Below are 20,948 nucleotides of genomic sequence, written 5' to 3'. Positions count from 1 at the left end.
AATTTTATGGTAGAACATCTAAAAATGTAAAAAAAAAAAAAAAAAAAGGGAGGGGGGCAGATCTATAGTACAGTGTAGATAGGGCACTTGCCTTACACATGGTCAGCCAAAGTTCTATCCCCATTGCATCTATAGCTTTTGTCCAAAGACACGTTACAGAATTGATCTTAAATTCACACTCAACTTAGATTTTGTAAAGAATTATAGGTGCTGTCCTAAGATTAACAAAATTTAGTGCGAAATCTTTTGTTTCATGAAGTGAATGTCTAAACTTGGCTCCCAATGGTATGATGGCCTGACTGTGATGGCCTTTAAAATCACTGTTAGATGTAAAGCAATCAGGATGGATACCGCAAAATAATGACCTGCAACAATCAATTCTCCAGAGAAACCACTCAGTAATATGCTGTTTCCACCCAAGAGCAACCTGCAGCTCAGCTCTGGCCGACAAATTCCCAGCTGACCGAGGCCGGGCCCCTGCTCCTCTGCTCCAAGATGATATGACACACTGGCTCAGAGTTTAATGACAGATATTATGATAAAAACAGGCACCGAAAAAATGGGAGAAAAGATACATCTGCTGCCCGAGCCCACATGCTGCTTGCACTCATGCAGCTGAGCACGTGTCGCCTGCATCTCCCTCTTAAGATGTGTATTTTCATGCTTTCATGTCTCATGTTGGGGTGTGTGTAGGGGCTCTCTCCGCCCTTAGAGAAGCCTGCATCCTCTCTTGAGCAAGTTACTCTCCATTCTCTCCCACTTGCTCTCCCTCCTTCCCTTCAAAAACCCTCCAAATAAAATCTGTTTTACTTCCAAAAAAAAAAAAAAGGGAGAAAAACTCCCAATTAACATATGTGGAATTCAAGAGCCCCAATTTTTTTTTCAAGAGGGGGACAACTGGGAGATTCAGGTTACAGCTGATGGTTCTCAGGGTCTACTCCTGGCTCTGTGCTTACCCATCACTCATCTATCAGTCCTCACAGTGCTCAGGATATAAAAGTAGAGTCAGATGATCCAAATGCCATTGTCTCTATGCCACCTAAGAGCCTTCATCCCTCCACTATCTCTCTAGCTCCTTAGATTCTAATTTGTCTATACACGGTGTTTGGGGGCTATACACAGCAGCTTCTAGGTCTGAATTTGAGGGGGACGCCTGGTGGTGTTCAGGAGATCAAACCTCAGTCTCTAGCATGTAAGATTTGTGCTCGGCACATTGGGCTACCATTCTGGCCCTGAGAATCCAATTATTTTTTGTTCACTATTATAGTTTAGGAAGTTATAATAACATTACAATTTATGGTATTTACGTCCAAAATTCCTACACCCTTCCACCACTAAAGTGTTGTCAATACCCCTCCACCTCTGTCTCTACACCTAATTTGGTCTTCTTTCCCCTCCCCTCAGTCTGTAGTAATTGATTCTGTATTCCAGCATCAAGGGTTTGCCATTGTGCAGTACTGCTATCCTCTTATTTTGGTTTTCTATATACATAGATGAGTGAGATCAGCCACTATTTGTTCTTTCCTATCTTATTTTGCATAATATGATGCCCTCCAATATGATTCATTTTACAGCAAGTTGCATGATTTTATCTTTTCTGACACCTGCTAGTATTCCATTTTGCCCATATACTACAACTTCTTGATCCATCCCTCTATTTGGACATGTGGATTATCCACACTGTGATTAATATACAAAGTGCTGCAAGAGCCCAATATTTTAAGAGAACAGTTTCAATATTTATTCATGCCTCTCTTCAAATGATCCAAACTCCATATAAGTATTTTAATCAATAAAACAACATCTTTCCTATTTTGGCTCCTAACTTCACAGTTTAGTTTTGATGCAAAAGAGTTGTTTTAACTAAATTTTAACTAAATGCACATTTATAACAGAATAATTCTATTTCCTATCATTATATAATCATGTAATATAGAAAGACTGTTTATTTAGGAATCTAGCCTTGAAAATTTCCCTACAACTATTTCCTTAATATTAGAGACTTTCAAGAAAGAAACAATCCTTTTGTATTTTTTAGAGCCTCCACTTAGCTATAAAAGAAAGAACTCAAGCAATTATACTAGAATGATTAAAAAAAAAAAGCAGTGCAGCAGGGGAGTCAGTTACTTCATTCACCACCCTTGTCATTATTCACCTTATCAATATCATTATTCACTCCCTCATCGCTGCTAAAAAATGACCACTTACCACAAGAGTTAGACATGCATCCATTCAAAGACTGAACAATGCATACCATGAGCACTTCTAGGGGCTCAGTAGTAAGCAAGACATCCCTGTCTTCAAGAAGCCTTTCACTGAGATGTCAAGAAGGTACAGGTAGAAAATAATAAAAACCCATAAAAGCAGAATCAACCAGAGCCATGAGAAGCCAGAGGTGGAATTCCTGGGAGGGGACCTGGGTAGATGGGCCGGTACATGCTGGAGCTTGAGTTGAGAAATAGGGAAAGGCAGCTTTTGGGACTTCTAATATTTGCCCTAGCCAAAAAAAAAAAATCTATTAAGACAATATGGGGAGTCAGCTCTTGATTTTGCTACTCAGGTAGTTTAAGAAAATATTGTTTTTTATTATTAACAACATATTCTTATAAAAAAACAATTTTAGCAAAAGAAAAAAAAAGGGAGTGCATAACTGTAGAATAAAAAATATTCTTTTAGTTTAATTCTTTTAGTTTAGATTATATAAATTTAGGGCCAGAGAGATAGCTCAATAGGCTAAGCAAAATCTCTACTTGTGTTCTATCCTGGCACCACACAGTTCCTTAGGAGAAATCTCTGAGCACTGAAACAAAAGTAGCCAGAGTATCACCAGATATGAGACGTGTACACACATACACACACACACAAATATATATACATCTGTGTGTGTATTTAAGCCTGATGGAAAAACATTTGCATTGTTTTTTTTTCCATTTCACTGTTTCAATGCAAATGTTGCTTCCTAAAACCTTCCTAAAAACCTCTGAGCTTAGTGAGAAAGATGAAGGACTAGAAGGACAGAGTAAGGATGCTAGATAGTAAATCTGGCCCTTTCCCACTGACCAGCGAGATCAAAAAGGTGAGTCAGAGAGACACACACATTCAAAGAGATAGAAGGGCCCATGGACAAGCCTGGAGCAGACCAGAGCAGTCAGTCTAAGCAGACCATTCCGATGGCAGCAGCAATGGAGACGGGAGAAACCAGTGCACTTCACAGTCATCCCCTAAAGCTTAGGCTTGGATAAAAAAACTATGGGAAACTATGGTACATCTATACAACTGAATACTACACAGTTGTTAGGAAAAATGAAGTCATGAAATTTGCCTATAAACAGGGATACATGGAAAGTACCGTACCAAGTGAAATGAGTGAGAAGGAGAGAGACAGATATAGAATGACTGCACTCATTTGTAGGATATTAAAAAAATAAATGGTTTGAGACTAATATCCAATGGCAGGAAAAACAGGGCCAGGAAGACTGGTTATGGTTGGAAGCTTGCCACAAGTGAGTGAATGGGGGCAAAGGGCAATTAGGATAGGAAAGGGAACAGGATGACAATAATAATTAGAAATGATCACCCTGGACAAGAACTGAGTGTTGAAAATAGGTAAAGGGATATACATGATAACCTTCCAGTATCTCTATTGCAAACCATCATGTGCAAAATGAGAGGCAGAGAGAGACAGAGACAGAGACAGAGAGACAGAGACAGAGAAACAGAGAAGAAAAGTTCCTTCCACAGAAGCAGGCAGGGGGGCAGGAGAGGAAAACTGGGGACATTGGTGGTGGGAAATGTACACTGGTAAAAAAACAGATGTTGGAACATTATATGACTGAATCAAATCATGAACAAGTATAATGGTATCTCACTGTGGTTCATAAAAATAAATAAAATGAAGCAGAGTCTTCTCTAAGAAGACACATTTACACAAAGATGTGCCTCTGCAGAAACCAGGTCTAGAAGGCATCACACGAAGTGACCCTTAGTAAAGGGTATTATGATAGTAAAGCAAGAAGCCAGAAGCCAGTGGGGGGTTGGAAGGCAACCCTTGAGAGGCAAGAACCGCCCTGGCTGGTTACTTTGAGTTTATCAAAATTCAGTTCTGTAACTGGAAAGAATCTGAATTCTCCTTGTCACTATTTCATGCCAGGGATCACATCCAAGGCCTCACGTGCAAGGCATCTTGCTCTATGGTAGAGCCTCACTGTGGGCCCTGTATAGTATAACAGGTGGCATAAAAATCCACCCTTCTTCAGGCGCGCTGGAAGCACGGAGAATGAAGGTCAGCCAGAAGATGAGCCACAGTTCTCTGGATGGCACAGGAACTCACCCACCTTAACCAATTCTTTGAGCTTCAGACCGAGGGTGCAGAAAGCCAGACCAGAAACTGTTTACTTCCGCTTTGGGGTTTGGGGCCACCCTCGGTATGTGCTCAGGTGCTATCTCCTGCTTAGTGCTCAAGGTTTTTTCTGGGGTTCTTGGGGGATCATGCATTGATCATAAATTCAGAACTGAATTTATTTTATAAGATAGTATTTCCTTTTAAAAATATTTAGTTCAAAAAAATCTTTGCCAGGGGTCAAAATGACAGTACAGAGGGTAGGGTGCTTGCTTTGCACATGCCCGATCTGGATTCAAGCCCCAGCACCCTACATGGTTCCCCGAGGTCACTAGGAGCGATTCCTAAATGCTGAGTCAGGAATAAGTCCTGAGCACTCCCAGGTGTGACCCCAAAACAAACTAGCAAAAACTTTCCTCATAAAGTTGACAGGCGTTGTGGTGTGAAGTTGACATAATTGCTGAGAATCTTTTGCAAGTGCCTCAAAGTCAAAAGGACATGCTAGTGAAAAAAGCCAGATAAACAGTGTTCTGTTTTTGACAAGGAGGGACCACCTCTCTCTGACACATTGTCAATTCTGACTTGTCTACCGCAGTCAGCAGTAGGCGACATTGGGGTGGGGAGAAGAGGGCAGTGATGTTTTTTATGTAAAAAAGATAAGGTCAAAGAATGGAGATCCCTGCACCACCCCCACCTACACACACACACACACACACACACACACACACACAAATTGTTAGACGTGATATCTCCCAGAAGTCTCGTGCCTTGCCCAAGAAACAGAGTTACTGTGTTATAGTGGACATTACTCCCAGTTCAAATGTATACTCTTGGTCTCTTCCTAGTCTCCTTCCCACAGAAATAAAACCCACTAACTTTGACAGCTTCATAGTTATGGATGCAGAGACGCTGGACACAGAGGCATGTGTTACCCATAGTGTTACCCAGGTCTCCCAGCACCTGTGTTCTGAGACATGCTAACAATCACCTTGGCCCCAGATTCCTCATCTGTAGAAACTAATAAAACCAGCAAAACCCCATCTCAGGGGTTTAGACACTGAGTTACCACTTTCACCCAAGGTCTGAAGGGCCGTTTCTGTGCGTGAATGAAACAGTTCAGGGGACATTGGACATGGTAGAAACCAATGCGCCGGAGTCCCAGGAGTAGCATCTAAGCCCATTCGGGTTGAAAGATGTGTGCCGAAAGTAGACTATAGACCGAGCACGGTGGCCACTCTATACCTCTATCAAAAACTACAACACCCAAAAGGAGAGAGAACAAGGGGGATGCTCTGCCATAGAGGCAAGGGTGGGGTGGTGGGGGATAGGGTGGGGGTGGTGGAAGGGACACTGGGAACATTGGTGGTGGAGAATGGGCACTGGTAGAAGGATGGGTAAACGATCACTGTATGACTGCAATGCAAACACAAAAGTTCATAAGCTTGTAACTGTACCTCATGGTGATTCACTAATAAAAACTTTAAAAAATAATAATAATAAAAAGAGTATCTTAGATATCAGCTTATTTCCAAGCACTATATGACACAAGTGGGGGGGAAAAGGAGCAAAATAGAATTCTTGATAGCTTTTCAGCTCCCACACAACTGTTAATTGATACTGTTACAATGTCAACAGCTTTGGGAAACAGGTGTTATTACTACCTTACCCTCACTTTACTGATGATCAAAGTTTAGCAACTTGCTCTCCCAGTCAAGGTTAGCTTTCTGATGATGGACATGCTCTATGTTTTGATTGGTATGTTGTTTACAAAGATGGGTATTTTGACAAAGCCTATACTAGTACATTTAAAATAGGTTTATTTCATGATGCTTAATCTTATCTCAATGTCTGAAAAATATTTGTTCACAGATCCTAAGACAAATAGCAGTAAGAATTCCAGTACATAATATTAATACATATTAATTTTTCCTTGTTCCTATTCTGTAATCCACATTCTGTCTAATCCCATGTACCTGAGTAAAAATCTTTAATATTGGCTATACCATTTACAACTGATCATCTCTACTCATGCAGAACTTAATATTTCACTCTTTCCTCCTAATTATGTTTCCCTCGATCCGCCAAAAAAACTAGGCTGTCCTCTGGTCCTGATGCCATGGGGCATCAGAGACAATGTGCTTCAACAGTGCCCTTGGAAAGCAGCTCAGGATCATGTCCCAGAGGTTGATAGGCCCAAACTAATAATTCACTAAGAATCTAAAGTATCTTTTCCGACACTAATTCAGCATTCCTTCAAAAGAAGTTTTAAGTAATGATCTATGCAGCATGATTCTATTACTATTGATAGTAGAGAAGTGAAGAAACCTCAAAGTCCTCCTCTTTTACAACTTACATACAATTATTTTCAAAATTTCATCCAAAAATAAACTTTATGACAAACATTTTTTCTTAAACCCAAAGTTGAAGAGATAGTACAGGGTTTAAGGCATTTGCCTTACATGGGTTGACTCTGACCCAATTCCTGGCACCACATGTGGTCCTCCAAGCACCACTAAGAGTAAGTCCTGAGCACAAAGTCAGGAGTAAGTTCCTGAGTATTGCCAGAAGTGGCCCAACCCCTCCCCCTGCCACCCACCACACACACACCACCACCACCACTTCCAAGGAAAATCCCATGAGTCAACAAGACTACGTTACAGAACCAGGGAGATTACTCAAAGGGCTAGAGGACATGCCTAGCATGCACAGGGCTCTGGGTTGATCCCTGGTACTACATGACCTCCTAACTAAGTATTAGATATAGTCTGGTGGCCCCCTGCACTGTTGGGTAAGTCCAATAAAGTAAAAAACAAAAAAAGTCCCAGGATAGTATTGTGCCAAAACAGAGAGGCTATCCATATGAAAGTAAATCATGGAAGTCAAAGTAACATTTACACACAGGGCCCATCAGCAGACAGCAGAACTGTGTAGTTGGTCTAAAGAAAAGATGTAATGTAAAGACGCTGCTGCAATATTTTGTTTCTAAATTTGAGAGTTATGAGCAGGGAGAAAGCTAAGCATGGGCACACGGTTTGCAAGCTAGAGGCCTGGATTTTATCTCTGGTACCTCTTGGTTCTCTGAGCACCATCAAGAGGAGACCCTGAGCAGAGGCAGAAGCATCCCCCAAATGAAAAACTAATTATAATAAATTAGACATAACTAAAGAAACTATCTAAAAGCTAGCACAGTTAGTTTGTGGGAAATAGGGGCAGAATAGGTGAATAGGGCAGAGTTTAAAGCTAAAATAAAATCTTTTTCCCAAAGGATTAAATAATCACAAATATCTCCTTGTTTAGAATCTTTCATACAGTTGCCATATTTCTCCAAAGTCCACTTGGCTAAAAGGACGTAAGTTTCCATTTCAAGCATGCCAAGATCAACTGAAAAATGTCATTATGTGTGTGTAGTTACGCAAGTTGGCACCTCATACTATATCTCAACCTTCACCAATTTCCTGTACTTTCTTAATTAACAGTGATTACCTATGTTAGACTTTCCATTGGCAAATAGGATTTCCTAAACAAAAGGTCAATGTATGCACACATTGAACTCATAGGAGCAATGCAAAAGTAGCCAACTACAGGGGCAAACTTTGCAAGTCCTCACACACCACGTGCCTTAAAATTCATCTGCTGATATAGACTGGCTGATCTTTAGTACTATCAAGGTAGGCTGAAATGAATTGGCTTTATAGGAGTATTCTTTCCCTCATTCTCACAGATAACAGGCCTGAGCTCTTAGTTAAATTTCTACCTGGGATTTTTTCCATCTGTTCCATGAATTATCTCCCTCCAAAATAAGGCAATGGGGCCAGCAATGTGGCTGAGGTCAAGTGCAAAGCACATGTTCTACTAGTAGAAGGCCCTGCTGGGTTTGATCCCTGGAAGTAGGAGTTGGGGACCAAAGAGAGAAGAAAACAAAATTCAAATTTTCTATTTAAAATATTTCCCAACACCCCCCCCACAAGTTTTTATTCAATATATTGACCTTAGATTTCTGTTAAACTGGTACATTTTATAATGTCTTATGAAATCAAATATTCAGATGAATTTCCTCACAGAATTTTATTGTGTTCTTTTGGAAACAGCAATCTGAAAACTATATAAAGCATAATTAAAATGTAATATACCACTATAGTGACTTGTAACTATATTAATTTCCATTTATGCTACCAATCTTTATTCTTAGAAGATTAACATTCTTCTCTATAATCTGTAATTCTCTGTGATTACAGAGAATGGAAAAATAGGATCAAGGAATGGAAAAACAGGAGGAGAGCGCATGCCTTGGAGATGCAAGGCCCTAGTTTGGACCCTGGCACTGCCTGCCCTATACTTCTCGCACCACTGGGGATGACCACTACAGTGATAAGAACTTTAAAACGTTAGAAAATGGAAAAACAAGCCATAATTCTATTTCATCTTAAGTTTTATGTATCCAACTGCTGTTTGCCTTCGATTCCATTTCATTCCAATGTGAAGAAAATCCTAGTAACAGCAATATATATTCCTTCTTAATATATACAGCAGTGGTCTAGTAACAGTACCGCAGGGATTGGAAAACAGATGGGAAGAAAAGACCCAGGTGCTGCTCCTGGTTCCATAACTTATCTGATATAGGAGCCAGGATCTTCCAACCCTTAATTTCTTCGTGTATGAAAACAAAACTCTCAAGACATTCCCTGTCCACCCTCACAGGGTTGATGCAACAATCAAATTAAAAAATCCTGGGGCTGGAGCGATAGCACAGCAGGTAGGGCGTTTGCCTTGCACGCGGCCCGGCCGACCTGGGTTCGACTCCCAGCATCCCATATGGTCCCCTGAGCACTGCCAGGAGTAATTCCTGAGTGCAAAGCCAGAAGTAACTCCTGTGCATCGCTGGGTGTGACCCAAAAAGCAAAAAAAAAAAAACCAAAACAAAAAAAAAAACAAAAAATCCTTACTGGGGCCAGAGTGATAGTACAGTAGGTAGGGCACTTATCTTGTACATGGCTAACATGGATTCAATCCCCAGGACCCCATATGGTCTGCAGAGCACCCCCAGGAGTAATCTCTGGGCACAGAGCCAGAGTAAGCCCAGACCACAGCCAGGTGTGACCCAAAGATTCCCCCACTCACTTCCATACACATAAAAAACACTGAAATACCAGAATTTATTATTCCAATTTTAAGAAACACTTGAAACAATGGGGAGAAAAGCAAAGCCTGACCCCTCAGGCTTCAACCTCTACTATGGAAGTAGAAAATCATTTTCATTTGCCTCTGCACTTATAAGGTTACGAATTTCAAATGTTTGGTGTAATAAGATACAACCAAAATTTTCATAAAATGAAAATGGCAGGATCTTCCCTATTTTCATTTTCTTTATATTGATAAAAACCACTCTTATAATATTGAAAATAAAAATAAATTGGGAAATTTCTCTGCACAGATCTGTCATTCCTTTCTTCACAAACCAACACACCAGAAACTTGAAAGCAACAAAAAGTTTCATATTCAGGAGGTCTGAACCTTACTCAATATCCAGAAGTTCTAGTGAATCATCAAAAAGTTATACAGAAAAGAACTACTCCGAAACATAAGTCTTATTAAAGAACACTCCCGAACTAAAAAAAAATTTAGTTGAATTTCTCCATAAAGTGTAAATACATACTTCTTTAAACAAGCAGCAGCTCTAGAGACTAGAGTCAACTCATGAGCATCTAAACAAATAGAGAATGTCACACATGATCACAAATGGAATTCCTTCTGCACAAGCATTTGCCCATGAGTGTGTCAGATGTTCTAAGATTGGCAGGGAATAGAAACCTCGTGTCTTTTCACTCAGGTCACTACTCCTAAAGGCACTGTCTTTCAGTGGGGGTCAGGGGTGGCATGGAAATTCTCTTTGCTGAGCACAAGCCAGGAAAGAAGAGGCAGGACACTACGAGGAAAGATGACAACAGTAGCAGGGAAATTAGCTTTTTGTCTAAAGGATCTTCTGGTAGTTGTGACTAACACAAGAATTTCAAACTCCCATGCCATCAAAGCTCTCAGTGATCAATTCCAGGCTAATTCTGGTCCACGTAATAATTAAAATACAAGTGATTCCAGCATCCTAAGGCTTCGATGCTATCCTCAAGAAGCAGACAAGATTAACCAAAAGATGAAGGAAAAGGCTGCTTAAAAAAGATGATCCTAAGTGTTCAGAAATAATAGGCTGCAATGCTCTCAACTCTCTTACAAAAGAAGGAAAAGAGCTAAGAGGAACTGTGAGGACCAGGAAACTTCACAGAGACAAAATATACGAAACAGTCTCCTGTTTATGAAATTTTCATTAAGGTAAACAGTCTCCCCAATGTACAGTACAACACTAAGATTCTAGACAGTATTTTTAGAAACTTAAAATATTAGCATTTCCAAAACTGCCCTTTTCACAATGGTTGGGGGCGGGGCTTTATCTTTTTAATTTAATTTATTTGGGGGTTTGGGGCCACACCCAGGTTTGCTCAGGGTTTGCTTCTTATGAAAACATAATCCTAGCTTTTACTCTAACAACTTGCATTTTACATGCACGGTGGACATTGAGGAATTTTTGTTTGCTTGTTTCTGTCTTGGGGCCACATGCAGCCATGCCCTGGGCCTAGTCCCGACTCTGCACTTGAAGGTCCTTCTGGTTAGGTACTCCACAATCCAACCAGGCTCCCACAGAAAAAGCTAGTGCTCAGCCCATAGAGCCTGTAATTTTTTAAGGCCTTGTTCTTGAAAAATGATAGAAACATTCACCCTTTTAAACAAATTTCTTGTCCTTCCAGTCTTTACTTGATCACCGGTAAGCAGGACTTCTCAATCCTAACTTCAGCCCAGTTCTCCCTACGAGGTTAGTAGTAATGTGCACTGTGGCTCAATTCTGTAATTTGTCAAAGAATCAATCGAATGCACTGCAGCTGTTTACAATAAAACCAGCTTTGTGGCACAAGGTGATTCAACTGGTAGTTATTCTGGCAAATACGTGCAATCAACTTGACACAGAAGTCAGAAGGGAGTGAGTCTCCTTAGGGGCAGGGCTTGACAATAGTGCATTGGGTCAGGAGTTTGCCTTGCACACAGTTACCAGCTTCAATCCCCAGCACTCCACATGGTCTCAAGCCCTGCCAGGAGTGATCCCTGAGCACAGAGCCAGGAGTGATCCCTGACCACTACTGGATGTGGCCATAAAAAAACTGAAGTCTTTTATACTGCTTCCATCTATGTTGACGTCTATTTTTGTTCTACGAAGCTGGCCAAGTGTGTCGTTTTGAAAGAACATGCAGCTCCAAGTTAATATCATTAATTCTACCAGTCATGCAAACAATCTAAGAGATAAACATTTTTTCAACAATATTTAGACCGCAGAGACCACAACAAGCTAAGCAGCAGCTGTGAGTGCCAAAGGCCACGCTTTCATTCCTAACCCTGCCTGGTCCCCTGCAGAGCAGAGCTAGGAGCAGCCCGTGAGCACCACTGGGTGTCCTCCCCCACAAAAATAGAATTTTCAGCAATGGAGGAATAGTGCAGAGGCTTAAAGCACCTGTCCTGTCACAAGTTCAAATCCTTAATGTCCCGTATACACCGAGCACAGTCCTGGCAGATTACTTGGGCCTGGCAGCTTGCCCAGCTGTGACCCCCAGAGTTGCAAGGTATCTGCAAGCACCACACACAAAAAAGTACAAACCCTGGCAAGCTGAAAGTGAAGACCACAGCCAGGAATTGGGATCCCTGGTGGGCATATGTGTGAGCATTGCCAGGTCACCTGCCTCCAAGGAGCCCACAACCCCACACTGCCTCAACTAAGAGCATGGCCTGGGTGAGCGCCTAGGCAGTCTCCCCCTTCCCCCTCCCCTCAGCTACAGGAGTGCAAACCTCAGTGAGCAGCACTACCTCAGATGCCACTCCAGCGAGCACTATGGTTGTGCTCATACACACAAAATAGGCAATCATCTCAATGGCCACTGAAGGGCCAGAGCCAGAGGCAGCGCACAGGTGAAGGCGAGTGCCTCGCACTTAGCCAACCTGGGTTCTATCCCCCAGTACATCTGGCCCTCAAGCCCTGGCAGGGGTGACCCCTGCACACCACTGGGTGTGGCCCAATTTTCCCCTCCCCAAAGGAAAGAGAATGAGAGAAGGAATGAGAGAAGAAAATAAAAACTTATAAAAGAGAAAGAAAATGTTCTAATTTGTCATTAAACACTGCTGCACACAGTATATGAAATGCTTATCGGCACTAAGGTTAAGAAATATTGACTTCCCTTCAGAATTGGTTTACAGGTCAACACAGGTTAAACATCACCAAGTTTCAAAGTATAGATGCTAAGCTAACACACGAACAGTCCAGGACCCAATCACTCACACACTTCATGCTATCTATTTATTTGTGCACAAATACACTTTCGCACCTCTCCTTCTGATGAACATGACTGAGAAAATACCTTTCTCAATGCTGATTTAGGAGACAAAAATGTCTCGAACTGTTTTAATTGTAGAAGGTCAGAATAATTATGGCTGATTGCCCTCCCCAACCTAAAACACTAATTTTTTAATTGAACTGGCCTGAAATAGACTTTGACAGATAATTTAAAGTATTTAAAGAATGATAAGAAGGCAATAGGATGAGTTCAAATCCATGTTTACACCGCACCTTGGCTAGGAGGCTGACATGTTGGTCGGGCTCTTCCAGTCCTCTTCACAGTGTGGGGCTGGCCAGCCTGCTGCTGTCTCAAGACAACTTTACCTCAACGTGAAATCAGTACAGTTTCAGACCAATTACATGACCTGGAAATAATTTTCTGGGACCCTGTTGCCCCTTCCAGCTAATGTATGTGCCCTTTCTTGCACCATTCTGAAAGATTTTATTTCATAGGGTTGGAGAGATAGTAGAGCAGGCAGGTAATTCGCCTTTCCTATTGCTGATTGGAGTTCCATCCTCAGCATCACATATGGTCCCAAGCCCCACCAGGAGTGACCTCTGAGCATCACCAGGTGTGGCACAAAAACAAAAACAAACAAACAAAAAGAGATTTTATTCCACCCTGCCAAACAAGTAGATCTCTTTCCTCAAGAGATTTTAAAAGACTTTAAAATGATCTTTACTTATTTTGGAAAAAAAAATTATTTTGGTCTTCAGGGCCCCCTAAGCATTGCTTAGGACTGACTCCTGCCCCTGGCACTGAGGAGTTACTCCTGGCAGGCTTGGGGGGGACCTAATGGGATGCTGGTGATTGAACCCAGGACGGCCACATGCAAGGCAAATGCTCTACTGGCTGCACCATCACTCCTGCCCCAATAGCTTTATAACTTCCAAATGAAATAAACCTCTTGGTTAGAATCACTGTATCAGTCACTGTCATCCCATTGCTCATAGATTTGCTCAAGCGGGCACCAGTAACATCTCCATTTGGGGACTTGTTGTTACTGTTTTTTTGGCATATCGAATATGGCACAGGTAGCTTGCCAGACTCTGCTGTGCAGGCAAGATACACTCAGTAGTTTGCCGGGCTCTTTGAGAGGGGCAGAGGAATTGAACCCGGGTGGGCCGCGTGCAAGGCAAACACCCTACTGCTGTGCTACCGCTCCAGCCCCTTGGTTAGAATAAAGGTAGAATATCTAATTTTTTTTAAACTCGTGTTACTAATGTGTCTCCAGGGAACAGTCCATTTATATCTGGGCCTTTTAGGAAGATTTACGTAGTTATCTTCAAATAAATTTTTTTTCCACCAATATGGGGAATAAAGTAAAGGCTAAGGGAAACCTATGAGCTTTAAAGAACAAGTAAAACTGTTTGGGAATCAAAGATTCATATGCAAATATTTATTTCTGAAGTGCCTGAAAACTATTTACTTAAGGAAATACCTCCAGGCTCAACTTTGTTCTAAATCCGTTGAGCAAACCCTTTCTTCCCTGATTGTGTAAAAGTAGATACCAGGGCAAGCACAAGCAGCAACATACTATCTGGATGTTGTTGTTAGTGTTTTGGGGCCTCTTGACTCTGCACTCAGGGCTCACTCCTTACAGAGCTTGGTGGGCCATACGTGGTGCCTTAGATAAATCTCAGGTTGGCTGCATGAGAAGCAGGCACATTACCTGCTGTACTATCTCTCTGGTCCCAAACAACAAATTTTCTTAATTAGATATGAAAGTGGGTTGGACCGATAGCACAGCGGGTAGGGCGTCTGTCTTACATGCAGCCAACCAGGGTTTGATTCCTCCGCCCCTCTCAGAGAGCCCGCAAGCTACCGAGAGTATTCCACCTGCACAGAAGAGCCTGGCAAGCTACCCATAGTATATTCAATATGCCAAAAACAGTAACAAGTCTCACAATGGAGACGTTACTGGTGCGTGCTCAAGCAAATCAATGAACAACGGGACGACAGTGCTACAGATATGAAAGTAAGATGGGTCTTTTTAGTGAAGTTCAGTCCACCAAATCTCTAAACCACCAAATGAGAGTCTTTTTCATCTGGAGCCAAATAAGTCCCACCATGTGTTACTGTCTTGAATAAGTGCACATAAAAGAGTAACAAATGCAGATCTCAAAAACTATTGAGATCATTTTATTTGGAGGGTACTCCCAAGCAGTGCTCAGGATGCTAAAGGGATACCCACTAGTGATGCTCAAAGGACCATGCAATTCTGGGGATCATACTGCCGGTCTCCACATACAATACAAGTGCTCCTACCCTTTGAAAATAGCAGAGGGGGCAGAGAGACAGTACAGGGGGTAAGCCTTGTGCGAGGCCAACCCCATTTCTCTCCCTGGCACCCCATATGATTGCCTGAGCAAAACCATGATGTGATCACTGAGCACAGAGCCAGGAGTAAGTCCTGAGCACCACAGGGTGAGGTCCCAAAACAAACAAAAACAAAACAGCAAGGCAATCTTTTCTAAGACTTGCTTAAGACAAACATTTTCAGGGCTAGAGACAGCTCATGTTTACATACAGGAGGCTCAGGTTCTAGCCAGTGCTTGCACATGCAGTCCCCCAAATGCTACCTAAACACCCATAGCCCTAATACCCCCAATCACCACCTCACCCCCTGCCCTAACCCAGAGCCACTGGCATCCCAAAGCACCAGCAAAAACAATAATAAACAACAGCAGAAAAGGGGTCAGAGAGACAGCTCGACTACTGCACACATGCTTTGCATCCAGGAGGCCTGCTTCAATCCCTGGCACTGCACAGTCCCCCAAGCACTGCCAGGAGCAACCCCAGAATTTGGAGAATGTTCCTAAGAACCACTAAATGCAGCCCCCAGATGAAAAGAAGAGAAAAGAAAATACACCTAGAAGCTGTTAACTAAATTCAGCTACAGACTCTCATCGAAAGGAGAATTCTGGCCAGAGTGGAATATCAGAGGCTATCAGGTAATATCAGGCTGGCTAAAATATTATCTAATCCTGTTTGCAAAAACAAGGAAGTCTCATCCACAGACACTTTTATCTCCTCTGGAGCCATTAGGAGAAGGATCTGCCAGCTAAGGGGTAGTGCCCCTCTCATCCTAAGCTCTTTGTCTTTAAAGTGCCCTCAAATACTACATAGCAACCTCATCTGGCACTCCTTATTTATGCCTCCCTCCACCCCACCCCACTTGTATTTAGGCACCAAAGGCTCAGAATGAATCAGGGACACTGGTTCTGGTGCAGTGTCCCCTTAGGAAGGGTTCTGGTGGCCAGGAATGGGGCTCAGTTGTGACATGTTTGCTGTCCTGAGTATGACGTCCCTATCCCCAGTTCTACAAGGTCTCAGCATTGGTGGGGGTAGTTCCCACATTATTCAAGGCTTATCCCCCTGGTATAGAAAAATAACTCAAGTTTGGGAAATCCAGAAGGCTTTTTCTTCTCTCTTCAAAGTGTTGCAAAGTAGCTTGGAAAGGTTTCAAACAAAATGTCTCTTTGTATAGACATGAATACTCATCGCATAGCAACAATTTGGTATTAAACTATCACAACTTTCTTTAATCTGGGGGGCAAGGCGAAGAAAGTACTCTGAGCTGTAGTGCTGGCTTTGCATGCAAGAGGCCTGGGCTGGGCCCCTGGCACAGATGGTCTCCCAAGTACAGGCAGGAGTGAGGCCTCAGCACAGAGCCAGAAACTGCCCTTGAGCACCAACACGTGCGGCCCAGTTCCCTGCCCCCTCCGCCCCCTTATTAAATAATGAGAGCCTAGGAGATGGTGAAAGATCTAGAAGGTGAGCTTTATTTGCACCTGAGTGCCCCGGGTCTGTCTCCTGGAGGCTGCAGCCTCCAAGCCATCACCAGGTGTACACCTCACCTTCCCCCCCACCCCCCAAATGAAGCAACCTGGCAAAATAAACTACAAAAGGAACTACTAAAAGTTAATGGATTGTGAACTAGTTTACATAATCACACAATAGAACATAAAGATTTTCCTTCCTTGAGATTTGAAATGATCAACTCCCATTTCAACTCCCATTTCAAAGAAATGTATTGAAACGATCAACTCCCATTTCAAAGAAATGTAAGTCCAATGATTTATATCATTTACAATTATTCTCATGAACAAAAGCAACCTACTTTACCACAATCTCGACTCTAGGACATGAAGATTCCTGTTTAATCAATATTTTTTTAAAATGTTATTGTAGTTTAGGGAAAAGTCTGAAGTACAGTTACTTGATCTTCACCACCCAAGTGCCCAAGGTCCCTCACTTCCTGTCCACTTCCTTCTCACCCTCCACTACCTGGAAATCTCAGTTCTGCTATCAAAGGTCAAGGATTTGTCATGGATCAGCCACATTCAAGGCAAGCTCCTGAATCCCTGTACTAGCATTCTAACCCTAAAATTTTATTTATCATTCTAAACCTAAAAATTTTGTTTTTTGAAGATTTTGGTATTTTTGAGGGGCTAGAGCAATAGTATAGCAGGTAGGGCGTTTGCCTTGCACGCGGCCGACCCGGGTTCAATTCACAGCACCCTATATGGTACCCCGAGCACCGCCAGGAGTGATTCCTGAGTGCAGAGCCAGGAGTCAGCTCTGAGCATTGCCGGGTGTGACCCAAAAAGAAAAAAAAAAAGCAGATTTTGTTTTTTGAAATTTTGTCAATATATAAAAAAAAGAAGCTGAAGATGTTACACCTAGCATGGTAAGAATAGAGGTGGGTCCAATGAGTATTCCCAACTCTGATGACTGGTACATAAGTCAACTGATGAAGTTCATTTATAATACTAAAAGAGAGAGAACAAGAGAAGCTAATTCTTTCACACACAACAGGGTGTGACCGTGCTGGTCCCCAGAACTTCAGGGTCTGAGGAGGAGTTGAGCCACTGTCCAGATAGTGGGACATCACTGTGAGTGACCCTCAGATTTCCTGGGCAATTTTTGAGAGTCCCCCTCCCACAAACACACACACATACATACACACAAAATAAATAAGTGGTAAGTATCTTTAAAAGGCAAAGCTACAAATAAAAGGCAAGAATGTTTATCTATTCATAAATAGTTCTTGGAGTAGAAAAATACTGATATCCTAAGAGAAAAATAGACACTATATTTTATTAAAAGGGAATAAAATGGAAGATGACTAATTTCATTGCTATTCAACATTATGTGTAACCAAAGGCATGCCAACTTTGATATTGTAGAACATGTTCACCTATAAAGCTGGCAAGAATTATTTTTTCCTTTTGAGGAATGACTTTTCCTATCAGCAAGAACACATGTATTCTTATTAACTGCAGGGGGAAGCTGCCGAAACATTGCGGAGGGCAAATGGCCAACCACTGTCAAGAGATATTTGAACCATCACTATGCATCAAGGACTCCATCCTAAGCAAATCAAGGCTATGAAGAATTACTTGCTGCACCTGTACATTTAGAGCTGCAACTAGCAATAACCTAAAACTTTGGCTATAAGGAAATGGTTGTGTTGCATCTATAATGAAATATTATATAGCCACTAAAATAAGAACTGTCATGATAGGGATTTTTTTTTATAACTTAGCAGGAAAAGAATCACCATGAAGGAGTATATTTGTATGAATGATATATCTAGAAAAAGTCAATCTAATTAGGTTATATATGTATATAAGTATCAATAAGTAATCTGAATACCTTTAGCTGGTGAATTAACTCTTGCATTTTCTCTGACTACCAAATTCTGAGATATAGCTTTTGGTTTATTTATGTCTTTATTTTGCAGAGCTGAGAAACCAGGGCCTCCAACACACAAGAGATGTGCTTTAGTAGGAAACCACAATGTCTCCTGCTAGGTTTCATCTGGAAAGCATGCATTACTTTTGGGAGCATAGCCATCATGGATAACAGAACAGGATTATTAAGTGGCATACTTTTTAAGTGCCCTAATCTAATAACTGTTGTTTCATTCCAAGAAATACTGAAAGAAATCTAGTTACAATTTTATAAGCCTATGAATTATTCAAATTGTAACCTTGATTCACTGATATATAATTATAGGGTAAAAAACTTCTATGAGCACTGACCTCCACCTTCTGCAGTGATGAGTTTTAAAAGAATAGGTGGGAAAGTCAGTGTGAGATAAATAATACTTTCCAACTAAACTCCACTCCTAAGGTTATTTTTTTTAGTGGGGGCCACACCCAGAGGTGCCAGGGGCCACCAGGCCTACACCCTGAGGTGCTGGGTGCTGATGGAGGGGAAGTATTCCTAAAGTTGTGTTAAGGATAAATAGCTCTAATCATTCCTTTGTGGAACTTTTCATAAGGAATATTGTACTTAGGAAAAAGAATTTTTCTTGCTGGCATGGGGGGTGGGGAGGAGGCAGGAAAGAGGGGGAGGGGGATGGAGCCACCTCGTGGTAGATGATCAGTAGATTTCTCTGTGCTCTAGTGATCCTCTGCGGAGCCAGGAATCTAACTGGGCCCAGCTGCTCAAAGCAAGCGCCTTAACCCTTTTACTTATCTCTCCGACCCCAAGAAAAAGAATTTTTAAAACAGTAAGGAAGAAGCAAACCTTAAGAAACTGCATTTAACACATTGTACCGTACTTTACAAACAGGACATCTTTGTTTCATTTTAAGTTGCCCTCAACATCCCTGAAAAAGACGTTTGTCTACAGAATTACAATTCCAACTACGCAATTTCTTGAAGTTAACCACGCGCTGTACTTAGTGTTTCTAAACTCCTCAAGGAGGTTAGAGGTTCCCAAGGAAAGGAGCGACCCATTTCTTCATGGCCCCCCTCCCCCCTACTCTGTGCCCTCAAAGCGTCCACGCCCACTCCACACCCAGGTCTGACCGCTCAGCGTGAAGACTAAATTCCAATCACAAAAGCTTTCATCACGTAACCCCCACCCACAACCCCCCCCCCTTCGCCTACAACTTTGACGTTATTCAAACAAAACAATTTCCTTTCTTAGCGTGCTGACCACTTATATACTAATTTGTGAATTTTACGCAGGATATATCTAAGATGTCATCTCCCCTACGCTAAATTATTCCCAATAAAAGTTAAAGAGGAAAAAACGTAATAGAAAAATGTACATCTTTGGGGGGGAGGGGGGAGCGGGGCGGGGATGAGACTTTTCAAAGGTAAATAACCACCGAAGTCCGAGCTGGTCACTTGAAGAGCGCACTGCCCAGAGCGGCAGCAGAGTGCCAGCGAGCGCCAGGAACGAAGCCGGGCTCCGAGGACCTTGGGGACTGCAGCAAGTCCGTTAATGCCCCATTTTCCATGCCGATTCGTCCGGCAGAGATTTGGCCCCAGCGACCCGTTCGCGCGGGGAGTAGCCTGGGGTGGCTCCGCCCGGGCGGATCGGACGTCTGGTGGGCGGGTTCCCGCCCGGGGTCCGCGCTGGTCAGTTTGCACAGCCCAGGGCCCCGCCACCCCTTGGGTCCCTTTCAAGGTGACAGCCCCGAGATCCGCAGCGGTCCCCGGCGCGCGGGCTGCGCCGGCCCCACGTGACCCGGCCGTCCCTGCCCCCCACGCGGGCACCCCGAGCCCCTGGAGCACTCCCGCCCCCTGCCTGCCAGCTCCCGGGCTGTCACCTTGGCCGGAGGCGCCCGGCCCGTCCTGTCCCTGCCCCCGGGCCCCTCCGCACTTACCCTCAGCGGCTCCGAGCCGGCCCGAGCCCCGCAGGCGGCGGGCGGACGCGCCCTTTGGACCGTCGGCCGAGACGCTCGGGGCCCACCCCGCGGTGCCCGCGGCGACCTCCGGTCAGTGTCTGCACCTGGGGACCCGCCGGCGGCTGCCGCCCGGGCACCCCGAGGGTGGAGCGAGAGCCCAATCCGGGGAAACTTGTAAATACGCAGGCGGCGCCCCGCCCCGTCCTGCGATGGGGGCGCCGCGCCCCGAGAAAGTTGCCAGCCCCGCGCCACTCACCGTTGGCGCGCTCGTCCCGCGCTCGCGTCCACTGCCGGGCCCGGCGCGCTCCCGGCCAGTCCCCACCGCCACGCCCGCCGCGCCCGCCGCCGCCTGCACCTGTCGCCCGCGCGCACCTGGACCGTCAGGTGGCCCGACCCCAGGGCCGGAGGGCGTGGGGTAGGGGCGAGGGGTGGAGAATCTGCCCCACCAGCCCCCTCCGGCCACCTGGCTGGGGAGCGAGGGCCGGCCTGATGCGGAGGGGGAGGGGTGGCAGGCTCTCCGCCTGGTCTGGAG

General features: G+C 43.6%; 1 protein-coding gene across 1 annotated transcript in view; it reads right to left on the bottom strand.

The window, feature by feature from the left end:
- The window catches only part of MTUS1 (microtubule associated scaffold protein 1), a 179,646-nt gene extending 159,027 nt beyond the window's left edge, over positions 1–20,619 (bottom strand). Inside the window, exon 1 of the mRNA XM_004610331.3 lies at positions 20,396–20,619. The gene's annotated coding sequence lies outside the window, so the exon portion shown is untranslated. The remainder of the gene's footprint in view (positions 1–20,395) is intronic.
- Between the last annotated feature and the right edge of the window lie 329 nt (positions 20,620–20,948).

The sequence above is a fragment of the Sorex araneus genome, chromosome 1, assembly GCF_027595985.1.
Source record: "Sorex araneus isolate mSorAra2 chromosome 1, mSorAra2.pri, whole genome shotgun sequence".
Classification (NCBI taxonomy): domain Eukaryota; kingdom Metazoa; phylum Chordata; class Mammalia; order Eulipotyphla; family Soricidae; genus Sorex; species Sorex araneus.
This window is presented reverse-complemented; position numbering and strand designations above follow the sequence as displayed.